We start from the raw sequence: 21,855 nt of genomic DNA, 5'->3' as shown, positions 1-21,855 counted from the left end.
AGATGTCTCAGGAAAAAAGGAGTTTATATGAAGACATTAGGAGGAAAGTAGATTTCCATGGAAATAATAATAATAATAAAATCAGGTTCAAAGAAATAGGATAGGGACTGTATCTAGTATTCTTTCCTTGTTGCTTGAGCTTCTCTGGGCTGATGTCTTCAGGCAGAGAGAGAGAGAGAGGAGGGGTGGGAGAAGAGAGAAGGAGAAAGAGAAAGAGGTAGTGGAGGAAGAGGAGGAGGAAGGGAAAGACATCACAACACTGAAGATTCACCCAGTACAGTGGTGGCTGGGCTTGAATTTATGCATGACAAAGAAGTCACCCTCCCAGGTCAGCCTTACATCTCTTTGAAATTCACTTCTAGCTTCTCCCACTTTAAGCTTCTCTGTCCCATCTAGCCTCTAGTGAGCTTTCAGCTTGCAGGCCTCTGATAGGTTTTTCCTTCTGTCCACTGGCACATCTGGGGTGGGAATGGAATGGGCAGCTCTGAGTCAAGTAACCCCCCCCCCACACACACACACATACACACAATCAACTGCTACATAAGGACCAAAAGAGCCAGGCTTGTGGAGCTCTATACATGTCCAATCTTGGTGCAGGGACTATGCTGACTGGTCCCAAGAAGAGGAAGTTTTACCACCTTCCTAGACCTTAGTGGTAAAGTAGAAACACCTGAGTATGCCAGACAGCCTCTCCTGCTCTTTCCAGCCTGGTCTTTTGTTAAGCTTCCTCATGTTCTCAAGTGTTGCTCTGGTCCCAGGAAGGGGGGTGGGGCTACTTTATGAATATTTTCTTGGTCATCATGAGGCACACATCTCTCTCAACTTGGAAGGTCTTGTTTTCATTTTCCTTTTTGGCACAATTTATGATCTTAAATACTCTGTAATTCTACTGGGGTGTTGCCACCACCTGAAATCTTCCCTGAATGCTCCCGGCTCCCCACTTCTGTTTACCAGGGCAGCCTACATTCTCTTGCCTAGGGGACTCAGGAATGCTGTGTTATGGATACTATCAAGCTACTGAAATACTGAGTTCATCTAGTTAATATGGACTGTCCCCAGAAGGGTGAACTCTGTCATGGAGGAGTACCCAGATTGGACAGGCTCCCTCAGGAGTCCCAAGGACATCATGCTTGTATTTTTATTATTTTTTTTTGAGACTCTCATGCCTGAGGCTCCAAAGTCCCAGGTTCAATCCTCTGCACTACCTGAGCAATGCTCTGGTAAAGAGAGAAAGACGAGAGAGAGAGAGAAGAGAAGAGAGAGAGGGAGAGAGAGAGAGAGAGGACACCAAAGCTTCCTTCAACACAGTGGGGGCCAGGCTCAAACTTGGGTTGTGCACATGGCAAAGCAGCACACTATCCAAGTGAGTGATTTCACTTGCATTCTGATGGCAGATCAACCCCACTGCAGGTTTGGGTGAGGGCTGGCTGGGTGGGGAGCCCTTGGCGCTGCTGTGACAGCAATTCTAGGAGTAGCTTTCCATGCAGGATGAAGATGGAGGACCTGGGAGCAGAAAGGAAGGCTACTTCCAGTCAGCACAGTTCATTATCAAGCAGGGTGCCTTCCTCCACCTGGCCCTCCTTTTTCAGTGCCAACTCTGTTGCAAAGTTTGACACAATGTCTGGGACACAGGGCAAGCACATCATTCATTTACTCCATTCATCCACTAGGTTGATAAAAAAAAAAAAAAAAATTCACTTTGCAGCAGTGTCTTTTTGCTGGGCACTCCCCCTGCTGGGACAATGGTAGTGAGCAGCCAGAAGATACCTTTGCCACAGGCCAGGAGTCAAGGGGGAGATATATTAGCCTTTTACTAATTATAATTACAAACCATCAGCTTCTCCATGTTCAGGGAGCCTTCACACTGAAGGAGTCTTCTAAGGCACATTTGGATAACTGAATTCCTCACTGTCATGAAGTCCTGGTCTCTCACTGGACACCTAACTGTAGCCTGTGTATTTATTTCCCCTTGGTGAAGCTCACAAACACAAAGGCAGACAGGCCTTCCCCCTGGGAAGCTGGGTCCTTTGAGGGGATTTACGGTCTGCACAGCTGTATTTTGCCCAGGCGTCCATCCTTCTGAGTGTCAGTATGTGGGCAGTGGGCATTTGGAATCTGAAGCAAGGGGGAAGCACTGACCACAGGCTTGGCTTACTGTGCAGGGGACAGCTGCAGCTTCTGCAGCTATAACAAGAGGGACATGCTTGTGAACTTGACCCTTCAAGGGGGCACTAACAGGCCCCACCCAGAAAGGAGAGGCCATTGGGAGATGGAGGACTATCTTTGAAAGTCTTGTCTCCATGTCAACATGAAAGCACTTGAGGACACTGATTTTTTTGATGTTCAACTCTACTTCAAAACCAAACAGGAATGCCTGAAACCCCACAAGTTCAAAGCCAAGGAGACAGCTCAGCAGGTAGAGCACAGGATGTGCACACAGGAGGCTCTGCTTATGTTGGGATGGAGTTATCTTCTTTGAAAAAAATTATTTTATGAGTTATTTATTTTTCAGTTTTTTTAATTTATAAAAAGGAAACATTGACAAAACCATAGGATAAGAGGGGTACAACTCCACACAATTCCCAACACCAGATCTCCATATCCCATGCCCTCCCCTGATAGCTTTCCTATTCTTTATCCCTCTGGGAGTATGGACCCAAGGTCACTGTGGGATGCAAGAGGTAGAAGGTCTGGCTTCTGTAATTGCTTCTCTGTTGAACATGGGTGTTGACTGGTCGATCCATACTACCAGCCTGCCTCTCTCTTTCCCTAGTAGGGTGGGGCTCTGGGTAAGTGGAGCTCCAGGACACATTGGTGGGGCTGGGTTGTCTGTTCAGGGAAGTCTGGTTGGCATCATGTTAGCATCTGGAACCTGGTGGCTGAAAATAGAGTTAACATACAAAGCCAAAAATATTACTGAACAACCATGAACCTAAAGGATAGAATAGTGTAGATGAAGAGTTGGGGGAGGGGTCCTCCATTTTGTAGATAGCTAGTAGGCATATTTTAATTATATTCCAAAGTGCCTGTGGCTATACTAGTTTTTTTTTTCTCTGAGCCTTAAATCTGATATGCAGGTGGATCCAAGTTATTGTCTGGGGAGACGATGTCATGGCTGTTTTGAGACAGATTAATGTAATAATCTGACCCTAGGCTTACTCTAGTTGATGGGAGAGAAATGCCAATCAAGAAGACTCACGTTAGGTCCTGGCAGTGGCATATCTGGTTAAGCGTAAGCATTACCGTGCACAAGGACCCAGGTTCAAGTCCCTGGTCTTCACCTGCAGGGGGAAAGCTTCACAAGTAGTGAAGCAGGGCGCTCTCTTTCTCTCTCTCTCTCTCTTTCCCTCTACTTCCCCATTCCCTCTCAAATTCTCTGACTTTATTCAGAATAAATAAATAATATTTTAAAAAAGAATATTCAGGTCATCTGGCAAAATTGGAATATGGGCTGTGATAGATACATGATTTTATTTTTTATTATCATTATTTATTTATTGGATACAGACAGAAATGGAGAGGGAAGGGGGAGATAAAGCACAAGAGAGACACTTGCAGACCTGCTTTACCACCTGTGAAACTTTCCTTTTGCAGGTGGGAATGGGGACTTGAACCCAGGTCCTTGCACACTGTAATGTGAGTGCTTAACCAAGCATGCCACCACTCGGCCCCCATGGTTTTATTTTTTGCTAACTGATTTATTAATTTGGTAATTGCAAAAATAGTAGTTGTGGAATATAATATACTTACTTTAGGAAAGACATAAGGATAAATACACAAGGTTAAAGGGGTTACAATAAGGCACCTGCAACTAAATTCATTAAAGAAAAAAAAAGACTGTCTATTGGAGCTTTTCAAATATCCATTAAAGCTGTGGGTGAGCCTCATTCTGAATTGCAGAGGCTGAACCGCTGACTGGAGCCCTCAGGAAGGTGAAAAGTTGGTGAGATCCAAGTTTTCTCTTCTTTTCTTAAGTTCTTGGTCTGCAATGGGACTCCTTTGTTCTCTTTTCTTTCAGGAATCTATGTTTCTCCACATTATTCTCTCTAGATTTTCATCTTATGGTTTTCTGAGTTTGGACCAAATAGGTAGAAGTTTTCGGGAGGCCTATTTCAGTTACAGGAAAAGGAGGCCCCTTCATTGATTACAGTCTGTCAAAGGCAGGGAAGTAAGAGCTATAAAAAGCATCTAAAAAGGACTTGGGCACAATAGTGCGCTTTAAATCCTTCTGCACTTACTAGCTAGTTGACTTTGGGCAAATTGTTCAATCTCTGGGAGATTTATTTAGCTTTCTGCTTGGAAAAGCGGGCATCCCTTGTACCAAACTCAGAGGGCCACGGTGGGGGTTTAAATGACAGATTAATGCACAGGTGAAAGAAAATGTAAGCTTGATAAAGGCAAGTCACCTCTGGAACTGGTTTCTACAACATCAAGTCCCAGAAGATGTCATAACGATTATTCTGCTTGCATTACAATCTGGACTTCGCAGACACCAGAGATCCTACAAAAGATGATGGTTTGCATTGATTCCGGGGCTGCATCCTACAAGCCTGTCACTTTTTATGGCAGGTATGATCTCATTTCACCACCCCCTGCCCACCCCACAGGACCCGACTCTACAGCAGGCTTATCAGTCATCTCAAAGACACCTAAACTTGGCGACCTTAGGAAAAAAAATATGCTGGAGCCTTGGACTCCACCCATGGTGCTCCTGCACTTACACGTACAGATGGGGAAACTGAGATTGGACGCGAAGCCGCACCCCAGGCCCCTCTTCCTGGGTTCAGGATCTGGGCAGGTCTCGGCCTCGTCCTCTGGCCTCAAGGACTTGAACTGCGCCTTGAAATAGTCTTGAGTTTCCCAAAGCGGGGGTGGGGGGGGGATTGCTTTTCAGAAGAGGTCGGCTAGAGTCCTGGAGCCCCAGTCGGGGTAATGGGGGAGACCCCTCACCCTCGCCCCCGGTGCAAAGCGAGGGGCTGGTTGCTGCATCCCCTCGGGGCCTCCAGCCCCTCGAGGTCCCCGGGGCTCCCGGCCCCCGCCACGCCCTGCGCCCAGGCCCGGAGCGCTCCGAGCGGCGGATAGAGGAGGAGCAGGAAGGGCGGCGGGGCGGAGGCGCGGGCGGCGGGGGCAGAGGCGGGCGGCGAGCGGGCGGGGCCGGGCGGCTTTAAAGCCCCGCGAGGGGGTGGGGAGCCGGAGAGCGGGCGGGGAAGGCAGCGGCAGGCGGCGCGCTGGCTGCTCCGGGCCGCGGATCCCCCTGCTCCCCGGCGCCAAGCCCAAAGTTTGCGCGCAGCCCCGGGGTCCGGGGGTGACCCCCGCGCCCGCCCCGGCCGCGCCCAGGGTCGCGGGAGGCCACGCGGGGCGGCCGGGCGCGGCGCCACTGCAGGTAGGGAGCCGGTGGGGAGCTGCGGGGAACCGGGCGGGAGGCTGCGGGAAGACGGGCGGGGAGCTGCGAGGAGCCTGCGGGGAGCCGGGCGCGGAGGCGGCTGCAAGTTACTTTGTGCCGGGCGGGCGGGCGGGCGGCCCTGGCTGCATTGTGTGCGCTGGCCGGCGGGCTGGGCTCCGGCGCCCGCGGGCGGAAGGGCGTCGCCGCGGGACCGGGGCCTTCGGGGTCTCCGGGCGCTCAAAGGGCTCGGGGTCTCTGGGCCCCAGCGGCACTAAAGCCCCCGGCCCTCCCGGAGTCGTTCTCCCAGTCGCGGGCCGGGCTGTGCTGCTGCTGCGGCTGCCTCGGGGGCGGGGGTGGGGGAAGCGCGCCCCGGGCCCCGGGGCCCCGCGCCTCTGCCTGCAGCTCCCGGACACTCCCCGCCCCGGCCCGGCCTCCTGTCCGGAAGGCTCTTTCCACCCGCTCTGCCTTGTGATTTTGGGGACCCGGCTTTCCACCGCCAGGGCCTAACAGCAAGTTGAGGGCTCGCGAATCAGCCGTCTGCCCGCCAGCCGGGGAAATGTGATAAGAAGCGGACGGTTCACAGGAGGAAATTTCTGATGCAACAACTCCTCTCTCCCAGCCTTTGCTGATTGTCTCTCCTAACGCCCGCTGGCGACAGCCCTCCAGCGTGTGCCTTACAGAAATTAGGGCGCCCTTGACTGTGTATGTGTGTATGTGTGTACATCTTGGTGTTGGAATAAAGGCCAACTTTTGGGCTTTTGCTTAGCTTGGCCACACTGGTCTTGCAGGGAAGCTACAGGTGACATTTACATGGTCCTGGATGCTGCCCTCATTTGCAGGGCTGGTTTTCTTGCAAACACCGTCCACTGTTTCTTTGAATAGATGCAAAAGGAAAGACCAAAATAAGTAACAGCTCGTGAGTGAGTAAATAGGCGTGATTGCACAACTTTTCTCTTTGCTGCTGTTTAAAAGGCCAGGCCCAGAACACTTTGTTTCGGAAAATGCTGATTCAGCTGTTTGGAGCCCCTTAGTTTCAGAAATGATGTTCTCTTGAATGTTTCCTTCGTTGTTTTTTTTTTTTGTTTTTTTTTTTTTACTAAGAACACATGTTGGTGCAGTGACAGGCGTTGACTGGGTTTTAAGCACATACACACTGGCCATTTCTCTTGTGAAACTCCTGGAAGGCTCATCCCCCTCCCTCTTTCTTTCCAAGAGGAAAAATAAGTAGAATCTAAATTTCTACAGCAGGAGACATTCTGACTTAGAGAAATGGTTGTGTGTGTGTGTGTGTGTGTGTGTGTGTATGTGTGTGTGTTGGGGGGTATGTTTATTAAGGAAAATTCCTGAAACCAAACCTATTTTCAGGAACGGTTGTAGATAAGTAAGTTTTCATCTAAAAGCAGAGCTCTGGGATTGCTGCATGTAATATTTGGGTTTTATTTGGATGTCTTGAAAGAGCAGGGCCACACAGGCCAATCTCCAGATTACAGGGAGGGAATTTGAGGACAGCCAGAGTCACACACCGGTAGAGATTGGCTGTGTAACTGAGAAGTGTAGCCCTGATGCTCCTGTAGAATTTCAGTTTATCAGAGACATGTTCCAAAGCCTTAGGGCCTTTAATCCCTCCAGTCCCTTGATCCCCATTTTATAGGCATGGAAACCAAGGCCTAGGAGGTGATTCTGAATGCCCTAGTCACATGACCAGCAAATGACAGAGCTGTCTCCAGAGCAGAAACTTTCTCATATCCATTAGTAATGCTTTAAAAATTTATTTATTTATTTATTTATTGCCTCCAGGGTTATTGTTGGGGCTTGGTACCTGCATTACGAATCCACTGCTCCTGGAGGCTTTTTTTTCCCTTTTGTTGCCCTTGTTTATCATTGTTATTATTGTTGTTGTTATTGCTGTCATTGTTGTTGGATAGGACAGAGAGAAATGGAGAGAGGAGGAGAAGACAGAGAGGGGAAAATAAAGAAAGACACCTGCAGACCTGTTTCACCGCTTGTGAAGTGACCCCTCTGAAAATGGGGAGCCTGGGACTCGAACCAGGATCCTTATGTACACTTAACTCGCTGCGCTACTGCCCGTCCCCCTCCATTAGTAATGCTTTGTATGTAACTGTACATCTACCTCGCTGAGGCCCAGAGAATGTTGGGCTGTCGAAAAAGTCATGACTTTTTTTTATAGAAAAACATGGAAACATGTCTTGACTTTTCTGACAGCCCAATAGCTCACTTGGATAGTGTACTGCTTTGCTAGGTTCAACCCTTAACCTTGCTGTCTTGCAGGAAGCTTCGGTGCTGTGGCCTCTTCACACTCTTTGCTTCTCTGCCTTCTCTGTCTATCCAAAACAACAAAAGAAACCAACCAAACAAAAAACAAGTCCGTCTGCCTCTGAAAGAGAAATAGCCCACTCACTTAACTGGAAAACTAGGAAGCTTGGTGACTGTTCCTTTGTCTCCTGGCTCAGCTTTCTAGATTCCTGTCCTATCTTCAATCTACTATCAGTGTTTATTTTCTTTATTATTATTTTCTTTTCTGCATCAGTGTTTTGTGAGGAATCTTGGATATCAGTGAATGCAGGAGTTGAACATGGTCATTATTAGTATTTTTTACTGTAATGAAAAACCTATTCTAGTTCAGTGCCGTCTACCTCAGAGCCATTCGCTAGATACTGCCATGGGGTTTCACACTTGGGGGCAGCATTAGACCGGGAAGAATGCTTTCTGTTTCTGGATATGAGAGCCAGAAGCAGTTTTATGCTAGTTATTTGTCCAGGGCCTTGTGTGGTTGTGATCACCTCTAGGATTGGAACCCAGGGCAGAGCAAAGACAGTGCCCATCTTGGGGAGAGAAGAGCCAAAGTAGAATCCAGCAGCTAGCATAGAACTTTTGATTTTGATGACTCAGCTGGTCTAAGATGCTGTAAGGTCTAGAGAAACCAAACTCCTACTTGAACAAAGACATTTGTTGTGCCTGCAGCTTCAGCTTAGAGCTGTAAAATTTTGAATCAGTCTCTTTTCTAATACCTAACACTTTAAAGGTAACGTGCTTTAAGGGACTGGTTTCTGGGGAAATGCAACCCAACACTTATCTTCAGGGGGAAGGCCCACCTGTGCAGTGGGCTGATGAATTTGGGCTCTAGTCTAGGATCTCAAACAGGACTTGCAGTCTGTTTAATTCTGACCTGGGCATTTGCAGTTTGCAGCATAAATAACCTTTATGTCTGTTTTGTGGTCTGCTAAACTACAGTGGGATTGCCTCTAGCATTTAAATGAGACTTCTCCATTTAGTGGACATTTAAAACAATTAATTAGTCTTTTTTTTTTTTTTTTTTTTTTTGCACAACTGCAAGTAAGAAAGATGATGGGAGAGATAAGGACAGTCTAACAGCAAACAGTCGGCAAACAGTTGCATGGGGGCTCTGGGGACTTTCTGTGAGGTCTGAAGTGCTGATGGGGTTAGTGGGTGTAGAGCTGATCTGCTCTTTTCCAATTCCCACTGACATTGTGTTTGTGTTAGATTTGGGCACATACTTCTGGGGAGCTGCCTCTGTTCCCCACCTTCTTCCTGTGGTGTGAACACCCATGCCTCTCACTGCACAATCTGACTCAGGGTCTTCTGGACCAGTGTCGGAAATGGACCTTGTCTTGTTTCTGGTGATCACTGGGGCCTCTTACACCACAGCAAAGGACTCTGGGGAAGGGAGGAAAGGGACAGGATGAAGGGACATCAGTGTTCTGGTGTGTCTCCTAGACACCATTCAAAGGGGATGAGAGTCTGTGTCTATGTTTTAAAGACTATTGTAAACCATTAAGCCCCTGATAAAATTAAAGGAAAAAAAGATGAAAGCAGGAGAAACTTAAAGCTGTGGTCCCAGGGAAAGCCAGCTTTTTTTTTTTTTAATAACAGAAGGAAAAGGGTGTTATTGTCCTTTAAGCTGGCATCAGAGGAAGCCATGTTACAGGGTCTCTGTAAATCACTGAGAGGCAGGCTTGAGTGATTCTAACTTTCTGTTCTCCAGAGCCACCCTGAATAAGGAGCTTTTCCCCTTTCTGCCTGTGGAAGAGCGTGGTTTGAGGATGAGAGGAGCTGTCCTGCCCATCCATGAAAAAAGGAAGGTTGATATGGAAAGAACTCCTGCTGCCTCCCCAGTCAGAGCTGGCTTCAGTGTTCCAGCCTGGAAGCCCAGGAGGAAGTGGGCTGGTTCTGACTGGATGCCACTGGGGAAACTATGCATTCCTATTTTCCAGCCACCAAATTTACATATGAGTTGAGGAAGATTTTCCTTATTTCTTAAGATCTTTAATTTGAGGATCTTAGTATTTGGGCTGGACCAGCTAGAGTGTGTGCACCTTGTGGTTTTCTCCCTTCCTTCCTTCCTTCCTTCCTTCCTTCCTTCCTTCCTTCCTTCCTTCCTCCCTCCCTCCCTCCCTCCCTCCCTCCCTCCCTCCCTCTCTCTCTCTCTTTCTTTCTCTCTCTCCCTTCCTTCCTTCCTTCCTTCCTTTCTTTCTTTCTCTCTCTCTCTTCCTCTCTTTCTCTCTCTCTCTTTCTCTCCTAGTCTCACTTATGGGTAGGGGTGCTAGGACGCCCTTTAGTTGTTTGGCTTCCTTTTCTGTTTTGTTTAACTGGTGTGTGAGTGGCCAATCCATATGATTCTATTGAGGCAGAACCCTTCTTGCCCTTACTCCTCTCTCAGCCAGCCCCAGGAGGAGGCGCTCACCACACTTCTCAGTGAAGTGGGAGCTAGAGGGGTGTTGCCCTGGGTGGGGGACTCAGGAAAGTTGATGTCCTCAGAGCTATGTGAACCTTGGCACAGAGTGTGACACTTTTTGGGGTGAGCTCAGGGCCTCTGCTGCCTTGTCCAGGAACACTTTGTATGTTTCCTTTTCCTGCCTTCTGCTTCTCCCCCAGGCCTGCTAGAAAGGGGACTCTGGTTTTCATATTAAAAAAACAAGCTTTTTTTTTTTTTTTCTCCATGAGAGGGTGAGCTAGAGAGAAGAGAGACCGAGTTCACAGCACTGCTTGACCATGCATGGAGTACTACTTTTTTTGGTCTTTTTGCTCTTGGTGTGAACATGTCAGGGTCATGTTCATATGCACCAGAAGCCCCACAGTTGAGCTGTGCCCCCTGGCTTCATATTGTTGTCTCCCTGTAAGTCTCCTATATCGGTGCTACAGATCTCTGTTGAATGATCGTAACCTTCTGACACTAAACTCTATGCTCCTCCCAGGGTAGAGTCCCAGAGTGAAGCTGGAAGGTGGTGCAAGTCTTCCCCTGGCTGCAGAGCATTGCAGCTGTGGGCTGGTGAATAGGAGGCATTGCACACTGAACCCTGATCAGGAGCAAAGAGGCCAGCTCAGCCCAGATGCAGAGGCTCTGGCCAGCTATAGCGCCGATTGTTCAGGCTCCCTGAACTCTGCTCCTGAGGAGCTGGCTGACATGTCTTCAGGCTCCTGCAGGGTGTATGGTGTCTGGAGTCTCCAGAGATACTAACTCCAGTGGGACAGAACATAGATGCAGGTTCTGCGAGATGGTGGGTATGGGATCCTACACCATCTGAAGGGGGCCTTTCTGTCCTGACAGCTGGCCTGGACACCAGCAGGCTGCACTGTCATCTGGAAGGTGGGCTCAGACAGCACTGGGCACAGGAAAAGCTTCCTGTACATCAGCCCTCATTGTTCCGCCATTACTGTCATTTTGGCTGGAAGCAAGGCTGGTGGCTGGGGCTCTGCCTGACATCTCCTCGCAGTTAGAAGTACTTGGTAGCTTGCTGTTTGTCTGCTTTATCTGTAAGTCCTTCCAGGAGGGGTTATCTGAAGATATCTAGTGTATATTTTCTCTCATCCTGTCACAGAGAACTTATCCTAAACATCTCCTGGGGCTACTCACTTCTTTTCTCTTCTCTTCTTTTGTTTTTCTTTTCTTTTCTCTCCTCCTTCTTCTGATTTAACCTTTGGCTTATTAAATCATTTTATTGGGGGAAGGGAGATACATATGAGTACAATTTCTCATCTTCCTGTGACAAGTATCTGCAAAACTGCTCTGCCTCTGTCCTGCCCTAGGACCTTAGCAATCATTGCCTCCACTCCCTCCCCTCCTTTCCTGCCCAGAGATAATTTAGAGGTAAGGAGGTAGATGGGTAGATAGATAGATAGATAGAGACACCTGCAGCATTGCTTCACCACTCCTAAAGCTTTCCCCACCTGAACGTGAGGCCTTAGGGCTTGAACTCAGGTATTTGTGCACTGTAATGTGTGCACTTAACCAGGTGCCACCCCACCAGGCCCCTCTGGTCTGCTCTTAAGTTCTACCTGTAAGTGAAATCATCTGGAATTTGCCTTTTTCCTTTTGGCTTATCTTACTTTAACAAGATTCCTTTGCGATCCATCCAAGATGAGACAAAGGAGACTTCTCTGAACATTAGAAATGGACTTGCTTTGTGACCTGGCAGTTTCTCCCTAGAGGATATCTAAAGGAAGCAAAGGCATCTATACAGAGAGACCTATGCACATCTATGTTCATAGCAGCACAGTTGATAATCACCTAAACTTGGAAGCAACCCAGATGCCCAGCAACAGATGAGTGGCTGAGAGAGTTGTGCATGGACACAGGGGGACACTCTGACCTCCTTGGATCCTATGTTGAGAGGCTTCTTGCAGTGAAGACTCTGAAGCAGGTGCTCACCTCCCTCTGGGCCTTGGTTCACTTCCATTTTGGCTTTTGCCCCTGGCAGTGTCAACCTTTTATGAATCAAGAACTCCCTTTAATATATAAAAAAATTAAATTTAGAATGGCCTAGACTTATATGATTTTTCTTAATGAAGTTTATTTTATTTTTCTTACCTTTTAAGAGATAAAGACAGAGAGAAATAGGGAGAGAAGGGGAGATAGAGAAGGATATAGAAATAGACACCTAAGAGACTGGGTAGTGGCACATGTGGTTGAGTGCACACATTGCAGTGCAAAAAGACCCGGGTTCAAGCCCCTGTTCCCCTCCTGGAGTGGGGAAGCTTCATGACTGGTGAAGCAGTGCTGCAGGAGTCTTTCTCTCCTACTCCATCTCCCCTTTCCCTTTAAATTTCTCTCTGTCTCTATCTAAAATAAATACATAAATATTACTAAAAAAACAAAATTAGAATAAGAGAGAAATAGACACTCCAGCATTGCTTCACTACTGCTGAAGTTCTCCCCTTGCAGTAGGGGACTGGGTACTTGAATTTGGGCCCTTGCACATAGCAGTGTATGCATTCTACCAGATGCACCACCGCCACCCCCCTTAATATTAGACTTTCATCTTACCCTCTATGTACTAGCAGTGATAATTTTAGAACTCCCTGCTCTAGGAGTGGTATAATGTTCCTCCCAAACTACTCTAGTGGATTTTGAATTCAGCAGTCTGCACTGTAGCCTCCAGTAGCAGGAGAGGTCTGACTGTAGGGTGATGCTGCTCTGAGTCTGGGGTCTTGGTGCATTTTTCCCCAGAGGGAGGTTGAGCTAGGTCTGTGTGATGCTTCAAATGTTCCATGTGGGCTGGGGAAGGCAGGGGGTCTCTAGCTTTATTTATTTATTTATTTTGATCAGAGCACTAAGCAGCTCTGGTTTATGGTGGTGTGAGGGATTGAACCTGGGACTTGAGCTTCAGGCATGAGAGTCTCTTTGCATAACCATTATGCTGTCTACCCCCTCTCCCAGTTTGCTTTTTCTAGGGTGCTGCCTGCTCTCCTCTGAGATGTTTCCAGAGAAGGGAGAGAGCAGGAACCCTTACTGGTCTCTCCTTAGTATCCTGAGAGAGACTGGGAGGGGAGAAAACTTCTTTATAAACAATTTTTTTTATTGCCACCTGGGGCTCTCTGCAGGCTCTGTGAATCCATCACTTCTGGCATCCATTGTTTTTTCTCCCCCCCCACTTCCTTCCTTCCTTTCTCTCTCTCTCTCTCTCTCTCTCTCTCTCTTTCTCCCTCTCTCTCTCTCTCTTTCTGTTTTACTTGGTAGAATTGATAGGAAGAGAGAAATTGAGAGGGGAGGGAAGATAGGGAGAGAGAATGATAGACACCTGCAGACCTGCTTCACCACTCATGAAATATCCCCACTGCAGGTGGGGAGCTGGGGCTCAAACCCTGGTCCTTGCACATGTTAACATGTGCCACAGCCTGCCCCCCTCCCTACCCAGGACTTCTTACTAGCTTCTTGGATCACCCTTTCCCCACACCTGCTCTGGCCCTGTCTGCACCCTTGGGCCCTCAGTCCAGCTGTGACACAGACACCCCTCAGCCTGGTCTGTTCTCTCCATCATGTAGTCCCAGCTCAGGTACTACAGGCCATAAGAGTCTTGTCCCTTTGAACAGGCATCTGGTTTTCTTATCCCTCAACACCAGGGTCAGCCTGTTTTTAAAATGAGTTTGATTTTTTTTTAAATGAAAGTGAGATGCATATGAGAGTCGAATGATTCCTCAGAAGGAACCCAGCTTATCAGTAGATATTTTCTGTATCTGCCTCTATACACAGAGATGCTCATATTTTGTAATCACCAGTGAGTTCTGGACTCACCTTTTTATTTTTGGATAGAGAAAGACAAGGACAGGGGCCAAGTGATGGTGCACCTGCTGAATTGCACCCATTCAAGCCCTGGTCCCCACTTGTAGGAGGGAAGCTTCACAAGCAGTGAAACAGGGCTGCAGATGGCTCTCTGTCTCTTTCTCTCCCTATCTTCCCATCCGCTCTCAATTTCTCTCTGTCTCTATCCAATAATAAATGAAAATAAAAATAATAAAGGAGAGGGATAGAGATAGATAGATAGATAGATAGATAGATAGATAGATAGATAGAGAGAGAGAGATAAATACAGGGACAGAGGGAGGTAGTGAAAGACAAACACCCTAGCACCAAAGCTTCTCCCTATACAGTGGGGGCAGGGCTTGAACCTGTGGACAAAGCAGGCACCTGCCTGAGCGAGCTGTGGTGTCTGCACTGTCTGTGTTTTTGAGTGGAGGTTTGAGTAATATATGGCAGCTCTGTGCTTTCCCTGCCTCCTTTCACTCCAATTTGGCTATGATTTGTTGACTTCCTCCCAGGAAGGTGAGAAGTCAGTCTTCTGTCCATCTCTAGTCTGCTCTCATACTTTCCGTCTCCCCAGAAGCTCCTGACAGAGCTAGGTGCTGTCCTTTGATGGTTTTTCTGTGTCATGGGATGCTTCCTTTCTCCCAGAGTGTTTTCCCTTTCCTTCCCTACTATCACTTCAGACAGACACTGTTGTGTAGATCAGATGTTGGAAGTGTTCAGTCAGCATCATCCTTAGGAGGTGATCTCTGCTGTGCCTTCTGGCCTATGTTGGGGCTGGCTGCCCTTGGAGGCTCTATGCCCAGCTGTTGTCCCAGCCTCTTGCTCTTCTGTCACTTGGAGATGCTCAACCATCACCCTGGATTCTTCCTGTCTGCTGCCCTGGGATGCTCAGCTGTTGTCCTGGAATCTCCCTTGAGCATCAAGTGTGGTTGCCCTCTGCCATCTTGAGTGAATCTCATGACTTTCTCTCTGCTGGTTTGTTTCCAGAATTGGATGGAGAGCATTCTGTGATAGCTTCCCAGAAAGAGAAGCTTGCAACATCTTTTTTTTTTTTTTAAGATGACGTATTTATTAGTAAGAAAGAGATCAAACTCTGGCTCGCACACTTGAAAGTATAATGCTTTATCCACTGAACCACTGGACAGGCTGCACAGTTGCAGCATTTCTGAGACCTTGTGTGTCTAGAAGTGGCTTTATTCCATCTTCATTGCTACTAGTTTGTCCAAATATAGAGTTAAAAACTGAAAATAGTTTCCCTTAAAAATATGAAGACAGGGAGTTGGGTGTAGTGCAGCAGGTTGAGCGCACGTGGTGCAAAGCACAGGACCGGCTTAAGGATCCCAGTTCAAGCCCCCGGCTTCCCACCTGCAGGGGAGTCGCTTCACAGGTGGTGAAGCAGGTTTGCAGGTGTCTATCTTTCTCTCCTCCTCTCTGTCTTCCCCTCCTCTCTCCATTTCTCTCTGTCCTATCCAACAATGACAACAACAATAATAACTACAACAATAAAACAAGGGCAACAAAAGGGAATAAATAAATATTTTTAAAAAATAAAAAATATGAAGACTTCCATGGTCTTTAGGCAGAAAGGAGTTGAGAATGAAGCTGAACTAATTCTTGCACTTTCCTTTTCCTCCTGAGCCTCCTGCTAGCCCCTACCTACTCTTTCTCATTCCCACACTTCCTGGACTTGCAGGGAGTTGGACGTCCTCTCTTCCTTTCTGGTTGTTTTGTGTTTCTGAGCTGGTCTCCCCCTGTTTACCACCTTCCAGCTCAGAAGCCTGTCCAGACAGCAAGATGTGTGTTCAGATGGTTCTTGGGCAGGAGCTTCACTCTGGACTTCCCGTTCATCATGTGGCCATTTCTCTGTTCTCCCACACCAGAAAGAGCCTCTTGGAGCTGGGAGCCCAGTGGTGTGTGTGTGTGTGTGTGTGTGTGTGTGTGTGTGTGTGTGTGTGTGTGTGTGTGTGTGTGTGTGTGGTTTCTTAATTATTTTTATTTATTGCCATCAGGGTTATCGCTGGGGCTCAGTGTGAGCAGTACAAATCCACCGCTCTTGTTAGCCACTTTTCACTCCCTTCCTTTTTCTTTTCTTTTCTTTTCTTTTCTTTTCTTTTCTTTTCTTTTCTTTTCTTTTCTTTTCTTCTTCTTTCCTCTCCTTTTCCTTTCTTTTTGTTTCTTTTCATTTCTTTTATTTCCTTTTTTTGATAGGACAAATAGAAATTGGGGGGGAAGGTAAGATAGAGAGGGAAGGAGAAAAAAGGGATACCTGCAGCACTGCTTCTCCACTCATGAAGCATCCCCCCTTTAGGTGGGGACCAGGGGCTTGAACCAACCAGGTCCTTGTGTATGGCTGAATGTATCACTACCTGGTCTATTATTACTTATTTTGGATAGAGACAAATTGAGAGAGGAGGGGAAGGGAGCAGTAGACAGAGAAACACCTGCAGCTGTATTTACCACTCCCCCACTACAAGTGGAAAGAGGGGTCCTTACATATGGTAACATGTCCTCTCAACCAGGTGCACCACCTCTCTCTCTCTCTCTCTCTCTCTCACACACACACACACACACACACACATAAAATTTAAATTTTTTTATAGGGAAAGCATGACCTGGGACAGTCCTTGGCCTATGACCCCCCACCCCCACCCCACCCACCTCCAGGAGGCTACAGGGCAGCAATGATGGTCTGGAGCTCACTGTCCAGGTGGAGAGCAGAGGGCAGGGGGTAGCAGCCTCTGGACAAGTCTCCTGGCTGTTGTTTGGCAGGGAAGCTGGGCTCCACCCCCTGGTGACTGGCTCTGGGACCTGTGCAGGCATCCTAATTGCACTTTGATGTTGTCACTCTGCCTTGTCTTCACTGGGGGTGGGGGTGGGGTAGCACCTTCTGTGACCTGTCCTGTACTCTGAATGACCGATGTTCTGTTTGGTGTTGGACACTGGCTCCTGGATGTCTCCAGTTCTGATTGCTCAGGACCAGCCTTTGGCATTTTGGAAGATGCTGGGTCCAGAATACACAGCATGAATGTCTTCTCTTTTCTATCTTTCTCCTCCCCTTTGGGTGAGGGTGGGGTATCCTTGCAGCTGCACCCGGGGGAGGTTACCCTGCATTTGACCACAAACAGCACCCTTGAGTCCCCCCAGCTCCCTGCATCCTCAGACAGTGGGATGTGACAGGGCATCTTGGAAGCCCCTGTCTGTTGCTGAGTTTTTCTGCTGTTGCCTGCAACCTCCAGATATTTCCAGCATGGAATGCCCACCAGCCCCAAGAGCTATGTGAACCACTTACTCTGTGTGTGTGTGTGTGTGTGTGTGTGTGTGTGTGTGTGTGTGTGTGTGTGTAAGGTTGCTAGCATTGAGCTGGAGCTTCAGTAACCATCATCTATTATTATTTTTCCCTGCTAAATGTCTTTTTTCTCCCCTCTCTCTTTCACTTCCCTCCCCTTCTCCTTTCTCTCTCTTCCTTTTTTTTTTTTTGCCAGAGCACTGCTCAGCTCTGGTTTATGGTGGTACTGGAGATTGAACCTAGGAGTCTCAGCCGTAAGAGTCCCTTTTTATAGCCATTATACTATCTCCTCTTCCTTCCATTCTTTCTCTGTCTCACTTTCTTCTTTTTTCTTTCCTTCCTCCCCCCTTTCTTTTTTCTTTCTCCTTCCCTCCCTCTTTTCCTCCCTCTCATCCTTCTTCTCTCCTTCTCTCCTCTTTCACTAGAACACCTCTCTCTCTGTCTTACAGTTATGTTCTGGGTTGAACCTGGAACCTCAGAGCATCAGGCATGAGTATGTGTTGCCTAAAGAACTGTGCTATCCCCACCCCCACCCCCCAAATACCGTAAGTGAAACTCTGCTGTCTCTCTGATAGGTTGGTACCTGCAGGCTTCGAGAAATCCCCTTTTCCTCTTTCCAGGCTGTTACTGCCCTGACATTTTGGGGAGGGCTGTGAGGTAATAGTGATCCTAGGAAAACCAGATTGACAGTCCCTGGTGGTCACACAACTATCCTCAAACTTGCCCAGCAGTTTTGATGAGGAGAAAGGGGAGGGGCGGGCAGTTACCTGGTTTTTGTCTGAATCCACCCTTCTTTCTCCAGCCCAGTGTTCTAATGACCTCACAGGTGAGGGAGAGGAGGACTTTAGGGGTTCTGAGAGTCCCAATGTATGACCTTACTTTCAGGGTGGAGGTGATCATGAAGAGGATGGAGTTCTTTGGGATTGCTGTGAAAAGTGGGGTTCAGGCAGGTGATGCTGCTCCATCACATGCAGACTCATCCTAGGGCTGTGTGTCTCCCTCTGCTGGCCAGTCCCCTCAGAAGCTGAGGGATGGTGGGAAGCAGGGAGCCTGGGCTCTGCTACAGGGTCTTCTGAACACAGTGGACTTGTGTGAAAGTCAGGGCCATGTCCCCCCTTGCCAGCATGGCTTCCCTGATTTCCTGTATTAGAGCTCATCATCCTGTGTCTGGGGGTGCCCTGGGGGACGCTGTGTGCTGAGTCTAGCCTACATCTTGCCCTGGCACCTGCCCTGTCACCTTCCCTGGCACTCTATCCTGCCTGGCATGGACATGGGCTCTGTCCCCAGGAGACCTAGGGACTTGTCTCAGTGGCTTTGCCATTTTTGTCCCACTGGGGCCAGCCAGAAGAGGCATCTGGAACATACCCAGTGGTTGGTCAGCAGCTTTGTCCCTTTCCTTTTTGTCCCCCCCCACCACACCCCACCCCCACCACTACCTCTGGCGGTGAATTCTCAACCTCCCCACACCCCTGCCCAGCCAGCCTCTGGTTATTCTCTGTAGTGTGTGTTATGTAACCCACTGTAATCTTTCCAGTTTAATGTATAACAAGCACAAACTGCACCCAAATAAACCCGCCCTCTTATCTCCCAGCCAGGTGGTGGGAGGTGTGTGGGAGGCACTGGGGAAACTAATGATAGAGACTCCGGCCTCTGGACCATCCTCTCTGCTGACAAGAGAAGAGCCTGACTTGTCTGGGTGTCATTGCAGCCTTGGTGACACATTGAGTTTGATCTAAAAGCCTTGGAGAGGGGCCGGGAGGTGGCACATGCAGCAGAACACACACATCACTATACTGGAGGACTGGGTTCAAGCCCCTGGTCCCCACCTGTGGAGGGAGAAGCTTCAGGAGCTGGTGGAGCAGTGCTGCAGGTGTCTCGCCTTCTCTCTTATTCTCTCCATTAGAATAAAAATGACCACTAGGGACAGTGTTGCTGTGCAGCCACTGAGCCCTAGTGGTATCACTGGTGGCAAAATAAAAAGGTCTTGGATAATTTTGTCTTGTGATCACGTTCTTCTCTGTCCAGTATCTTCACAGATGGAAATCATTCTCAGTCATTCTGGTGAGTGAGGAGGATGTTGGGGACATTTGTACCCTGGATGGAGCTCAGCCAATTGCTTCAAACACAAGTGGGGCCACCTAAACACTCCTTCTTCAGCCCCATCACCTGTTATAGGTCCAGCTCCTTTTGATCAGCCACCATATGATTGTGGATGGCAGGAGTCCCTATGGGGGTACCCTGTGTCAACAGAGGCTTTGCTGGGGGTGGCGAGGTGGGGGTAGGATGGACAGCTAGCTAACTGTGGTCCAGGAGAGTGTTGTCTTGGGCCCTCTAGCAATGAAGCAGGGATGATGTGTCAACTTGGTTACCTGGTGTCTTTGAAGGTGGTGTCTACTGGCTGTCGACTTGCTGACGATTTTTTTGTTTCCTTTGGGGGGACTGGAGGGGTCTTCAGAGGACTTCCTGAATGGCAGACTCAATGAGTGAGTGGTATTTAGTATTTCTGGAGGATTTGCATCACTTTATTTTTTAAATTGTGGGGCTATTAATGGTTTAGTCACCTGTATATACAGTCGTTGGTACATGTGTAAAATTTCTTAGTTTTCTGCAAAACACTAGCCTAGGACCCCCCTAGCCTAGGACCATCATGCACCAGGACCTGAAAGCCTCCCCCCTACCCATCCCAGAGTCCTTTACTTTTGGTGCAATACATCAAACCCGGTCCAAGTTCTGTGTTTCCTTTTCTGTTCTTATTTTTCAATTTCTGTCTATGAGTGATAGAGTCCCATATCCGTCCTTCTTTTTCTGGCTTATCTCATTTCACATGATTCCTTTAAGCTCCTTCCAAGATGAGATGAAGAAGGTGAATTCATCATTCTTAATAGCTGAGTAGTATTCCATTGTGTATATATACCACAACTTGCTCAGCCACTCATCTGTTGTTGGACATCTGGGTTGCTTCTAGATTTTGGTTATTAGAGATTGTGCTGCTATGAACATTGCTGTACATAGGTCTTCTTGGATGGGTATGTAGGGATCTGCATTACTGTTTGATCTTTGAGCCATCAGTGAATCATTTCCTGCAGTACTGGGTTTCTGAATGGGCAGAGGAGATGGCACATCTTTTTTGAATTTGGGGGTTTGGTGACATTTCAGATGTAGCCTGAAGTCAGTGATGGCCTGCCTTTGTGTTCAACCCAAACATGGGCAGGCCCTTGTGACCTGGTGAGAATGTCTTAGGGAAGAAACCTGGACCAGAGCAGGTAGGTAGGTGTGGGCTGTCTGCTCTGATGACACCCAGTAGAGCAATGGAAGGAAGGATGCATGGGGGTTTTAAGCTGTGACCTCTGACTCTTCTCCCTCCTGGGACAGCTCCCAAGTCTTGCTTGTTTCCCTCTGTGAAGCCGACATCCTAGGGTCATGGCCTCAAGTGCCACATCTTGGTAAAGTAGCCACATAGGTGGGAAAATGTGAAAGTGTTGCTTTGTTGGGTGACTATGAGATCATCTTACTCATGGACAGAAGTTGAGAAACAGAACAGGAGGGGAAACAAAGCAGAACTTGGATTGGGTTTGGTGTATTGTACCAAAGCAAAGGACTCTTGTGGGGAGGGGCAGCTTTCAGGTCCTAGTGCAGGATGGTGAAGGAGGACCTAGGTGGGAGGTTAGAGTCTTTTGTAGAAAGCTAAGAAATTTTACACATGTACCAGCAACTGTATTTATTGTTGATGGTAAACCATTAAGTCCCCCCCCCCCCATTAAGAAAAAAGTAAAGGCTGGTTTATTGAGGAGTCCTTCAGCTTGTGGGCTGTGTGCTGGGCCGCACAAATTCTCAGACTTCTCTCTGTGGTTGGGTCAGAGATGGGGCTAGGACCTCTATGCCAGAGCCATTGCCTCACAGAAAGGCCAAGGGCAGGGTAGGTCCAAGGGAGGCTTCGGGCAGCCGAAACCCTGTGAGCCCAAGGCTGGAGGGAGAGGAGGGAGAAGAGGCCAGTGTGTGGCCCTTCTTGTTCTGGCTTTTTCACCAGACTTAAGAAGTTGGCACTGTCCCCAGAGCTCACCCTGCCCCACCCAGAGCAGGACGAAAGCCTTCTGGCACTTGGCACCCAATCCAGCTCTCGCCCTTGTTACCGTATTTATGCATTTCACAGAATTCACTGGTTGCAAAGGACCCACGAATTGTTAATGCCCTTGATCCTGCCCTCATTAGCACCCATTCCACAAGACTCGTTTGGATTTATTCAGGACTAAACAAACAAACAAAACATTTCCCTCTCCTCTATGGAAGTGGGTTTTTGCTCCTCCACAGGCTGATGGCATGTAAATGAAAACAACAGGAATAGAGGAAGAGGGTTAGAGACTCCACTAGGTGGCAAATCTGTGTTTAATGGTGTGGGTTGACTCAGCAATAAAGATACCATCCAATTTTTTTTTCTCAGTTATTTTTCTGGAGGGAACCCACACATTTCAGCATTGACACAAGTTAAATATTAGCAGTGTCTGAGAACAGTACTTAAACTTTCCCACATGTGTGTGCCTCCTGATGCTAAAATTCAGATTCTAATTGATGAAGTTTGCAACTGTCCCAAGTTGGTGTGTTTTTCAGCAGCTCCAGGGCTCTGTC

At 48.1% G+C, this 21,855-nt stretch overlaps 1 protein-coding gene and 1 long non-coding RNA gene across 8 annotated transcripts in view; one reads left to right on the top strand and one right to left on the bottom strand.

Moving 5' to 3' along the window:
* Positions 1-2,542: 2,542 nt before the first annotated feature.
* LOC132532779 (uncharacterized) lies at positions 2,543-5,081 on the bottom strand. The gene is made up of 3 exons (XR_009544701.1): positions 4,722-5,081; positions 4,407-4,501; positions 2,543-2,879 (listed from the first exon to the last, which is right to left on the bottom strand). It is a non-coding gene; the product is annotated as an uncharacterized LOC132532779 (long non-coding RNA).
* A 107-nt stretch (positions 5,082-5,188) lies between these two features.
* GRB10 (growth factor receptor bound protein 10) overlaps positions 5,189-21,855 on the top strand; it is a 195,293-nt gene continuing 178,626 nt past the window's right edge. For 4 of the 7 annotated variants that reach the window (XM_060171544.1, XM_060171542.1, XM_060171548.1 and 1 more), the window contains exon 1: positions 5,190-5,383. The gene's annotated coding sequence lies outside the window, so the exon portion shown is untranslated. Of the gene's footprint in view, positions 5,384-21,855 lie in introns of all 7 variants that reach the window. The other 3 variants (XM_060171547.1, XM_060171546.1, XM_007528169.3) reach the window with 2 other exon arrangements.

Source organism: Erinaceus europaeus, chromosome 14, assembly GCF_950295315.1.
Source record: "Erinaceus europaeus chromosome 14, mEriEur2.1, whole genome shotgun sequence".
Taxonomy (NCBI): Eukaryota; Metazoa; Chordata; class Mammalia; order Eulipotyphla; family Erinaceidae; genus Erinaceus; species Erinaceus europaeus.
Note: the sequence above shows the minus strand (reverse complement) of the source record. Positions and strands in the feature narration are given on the sequence as shown.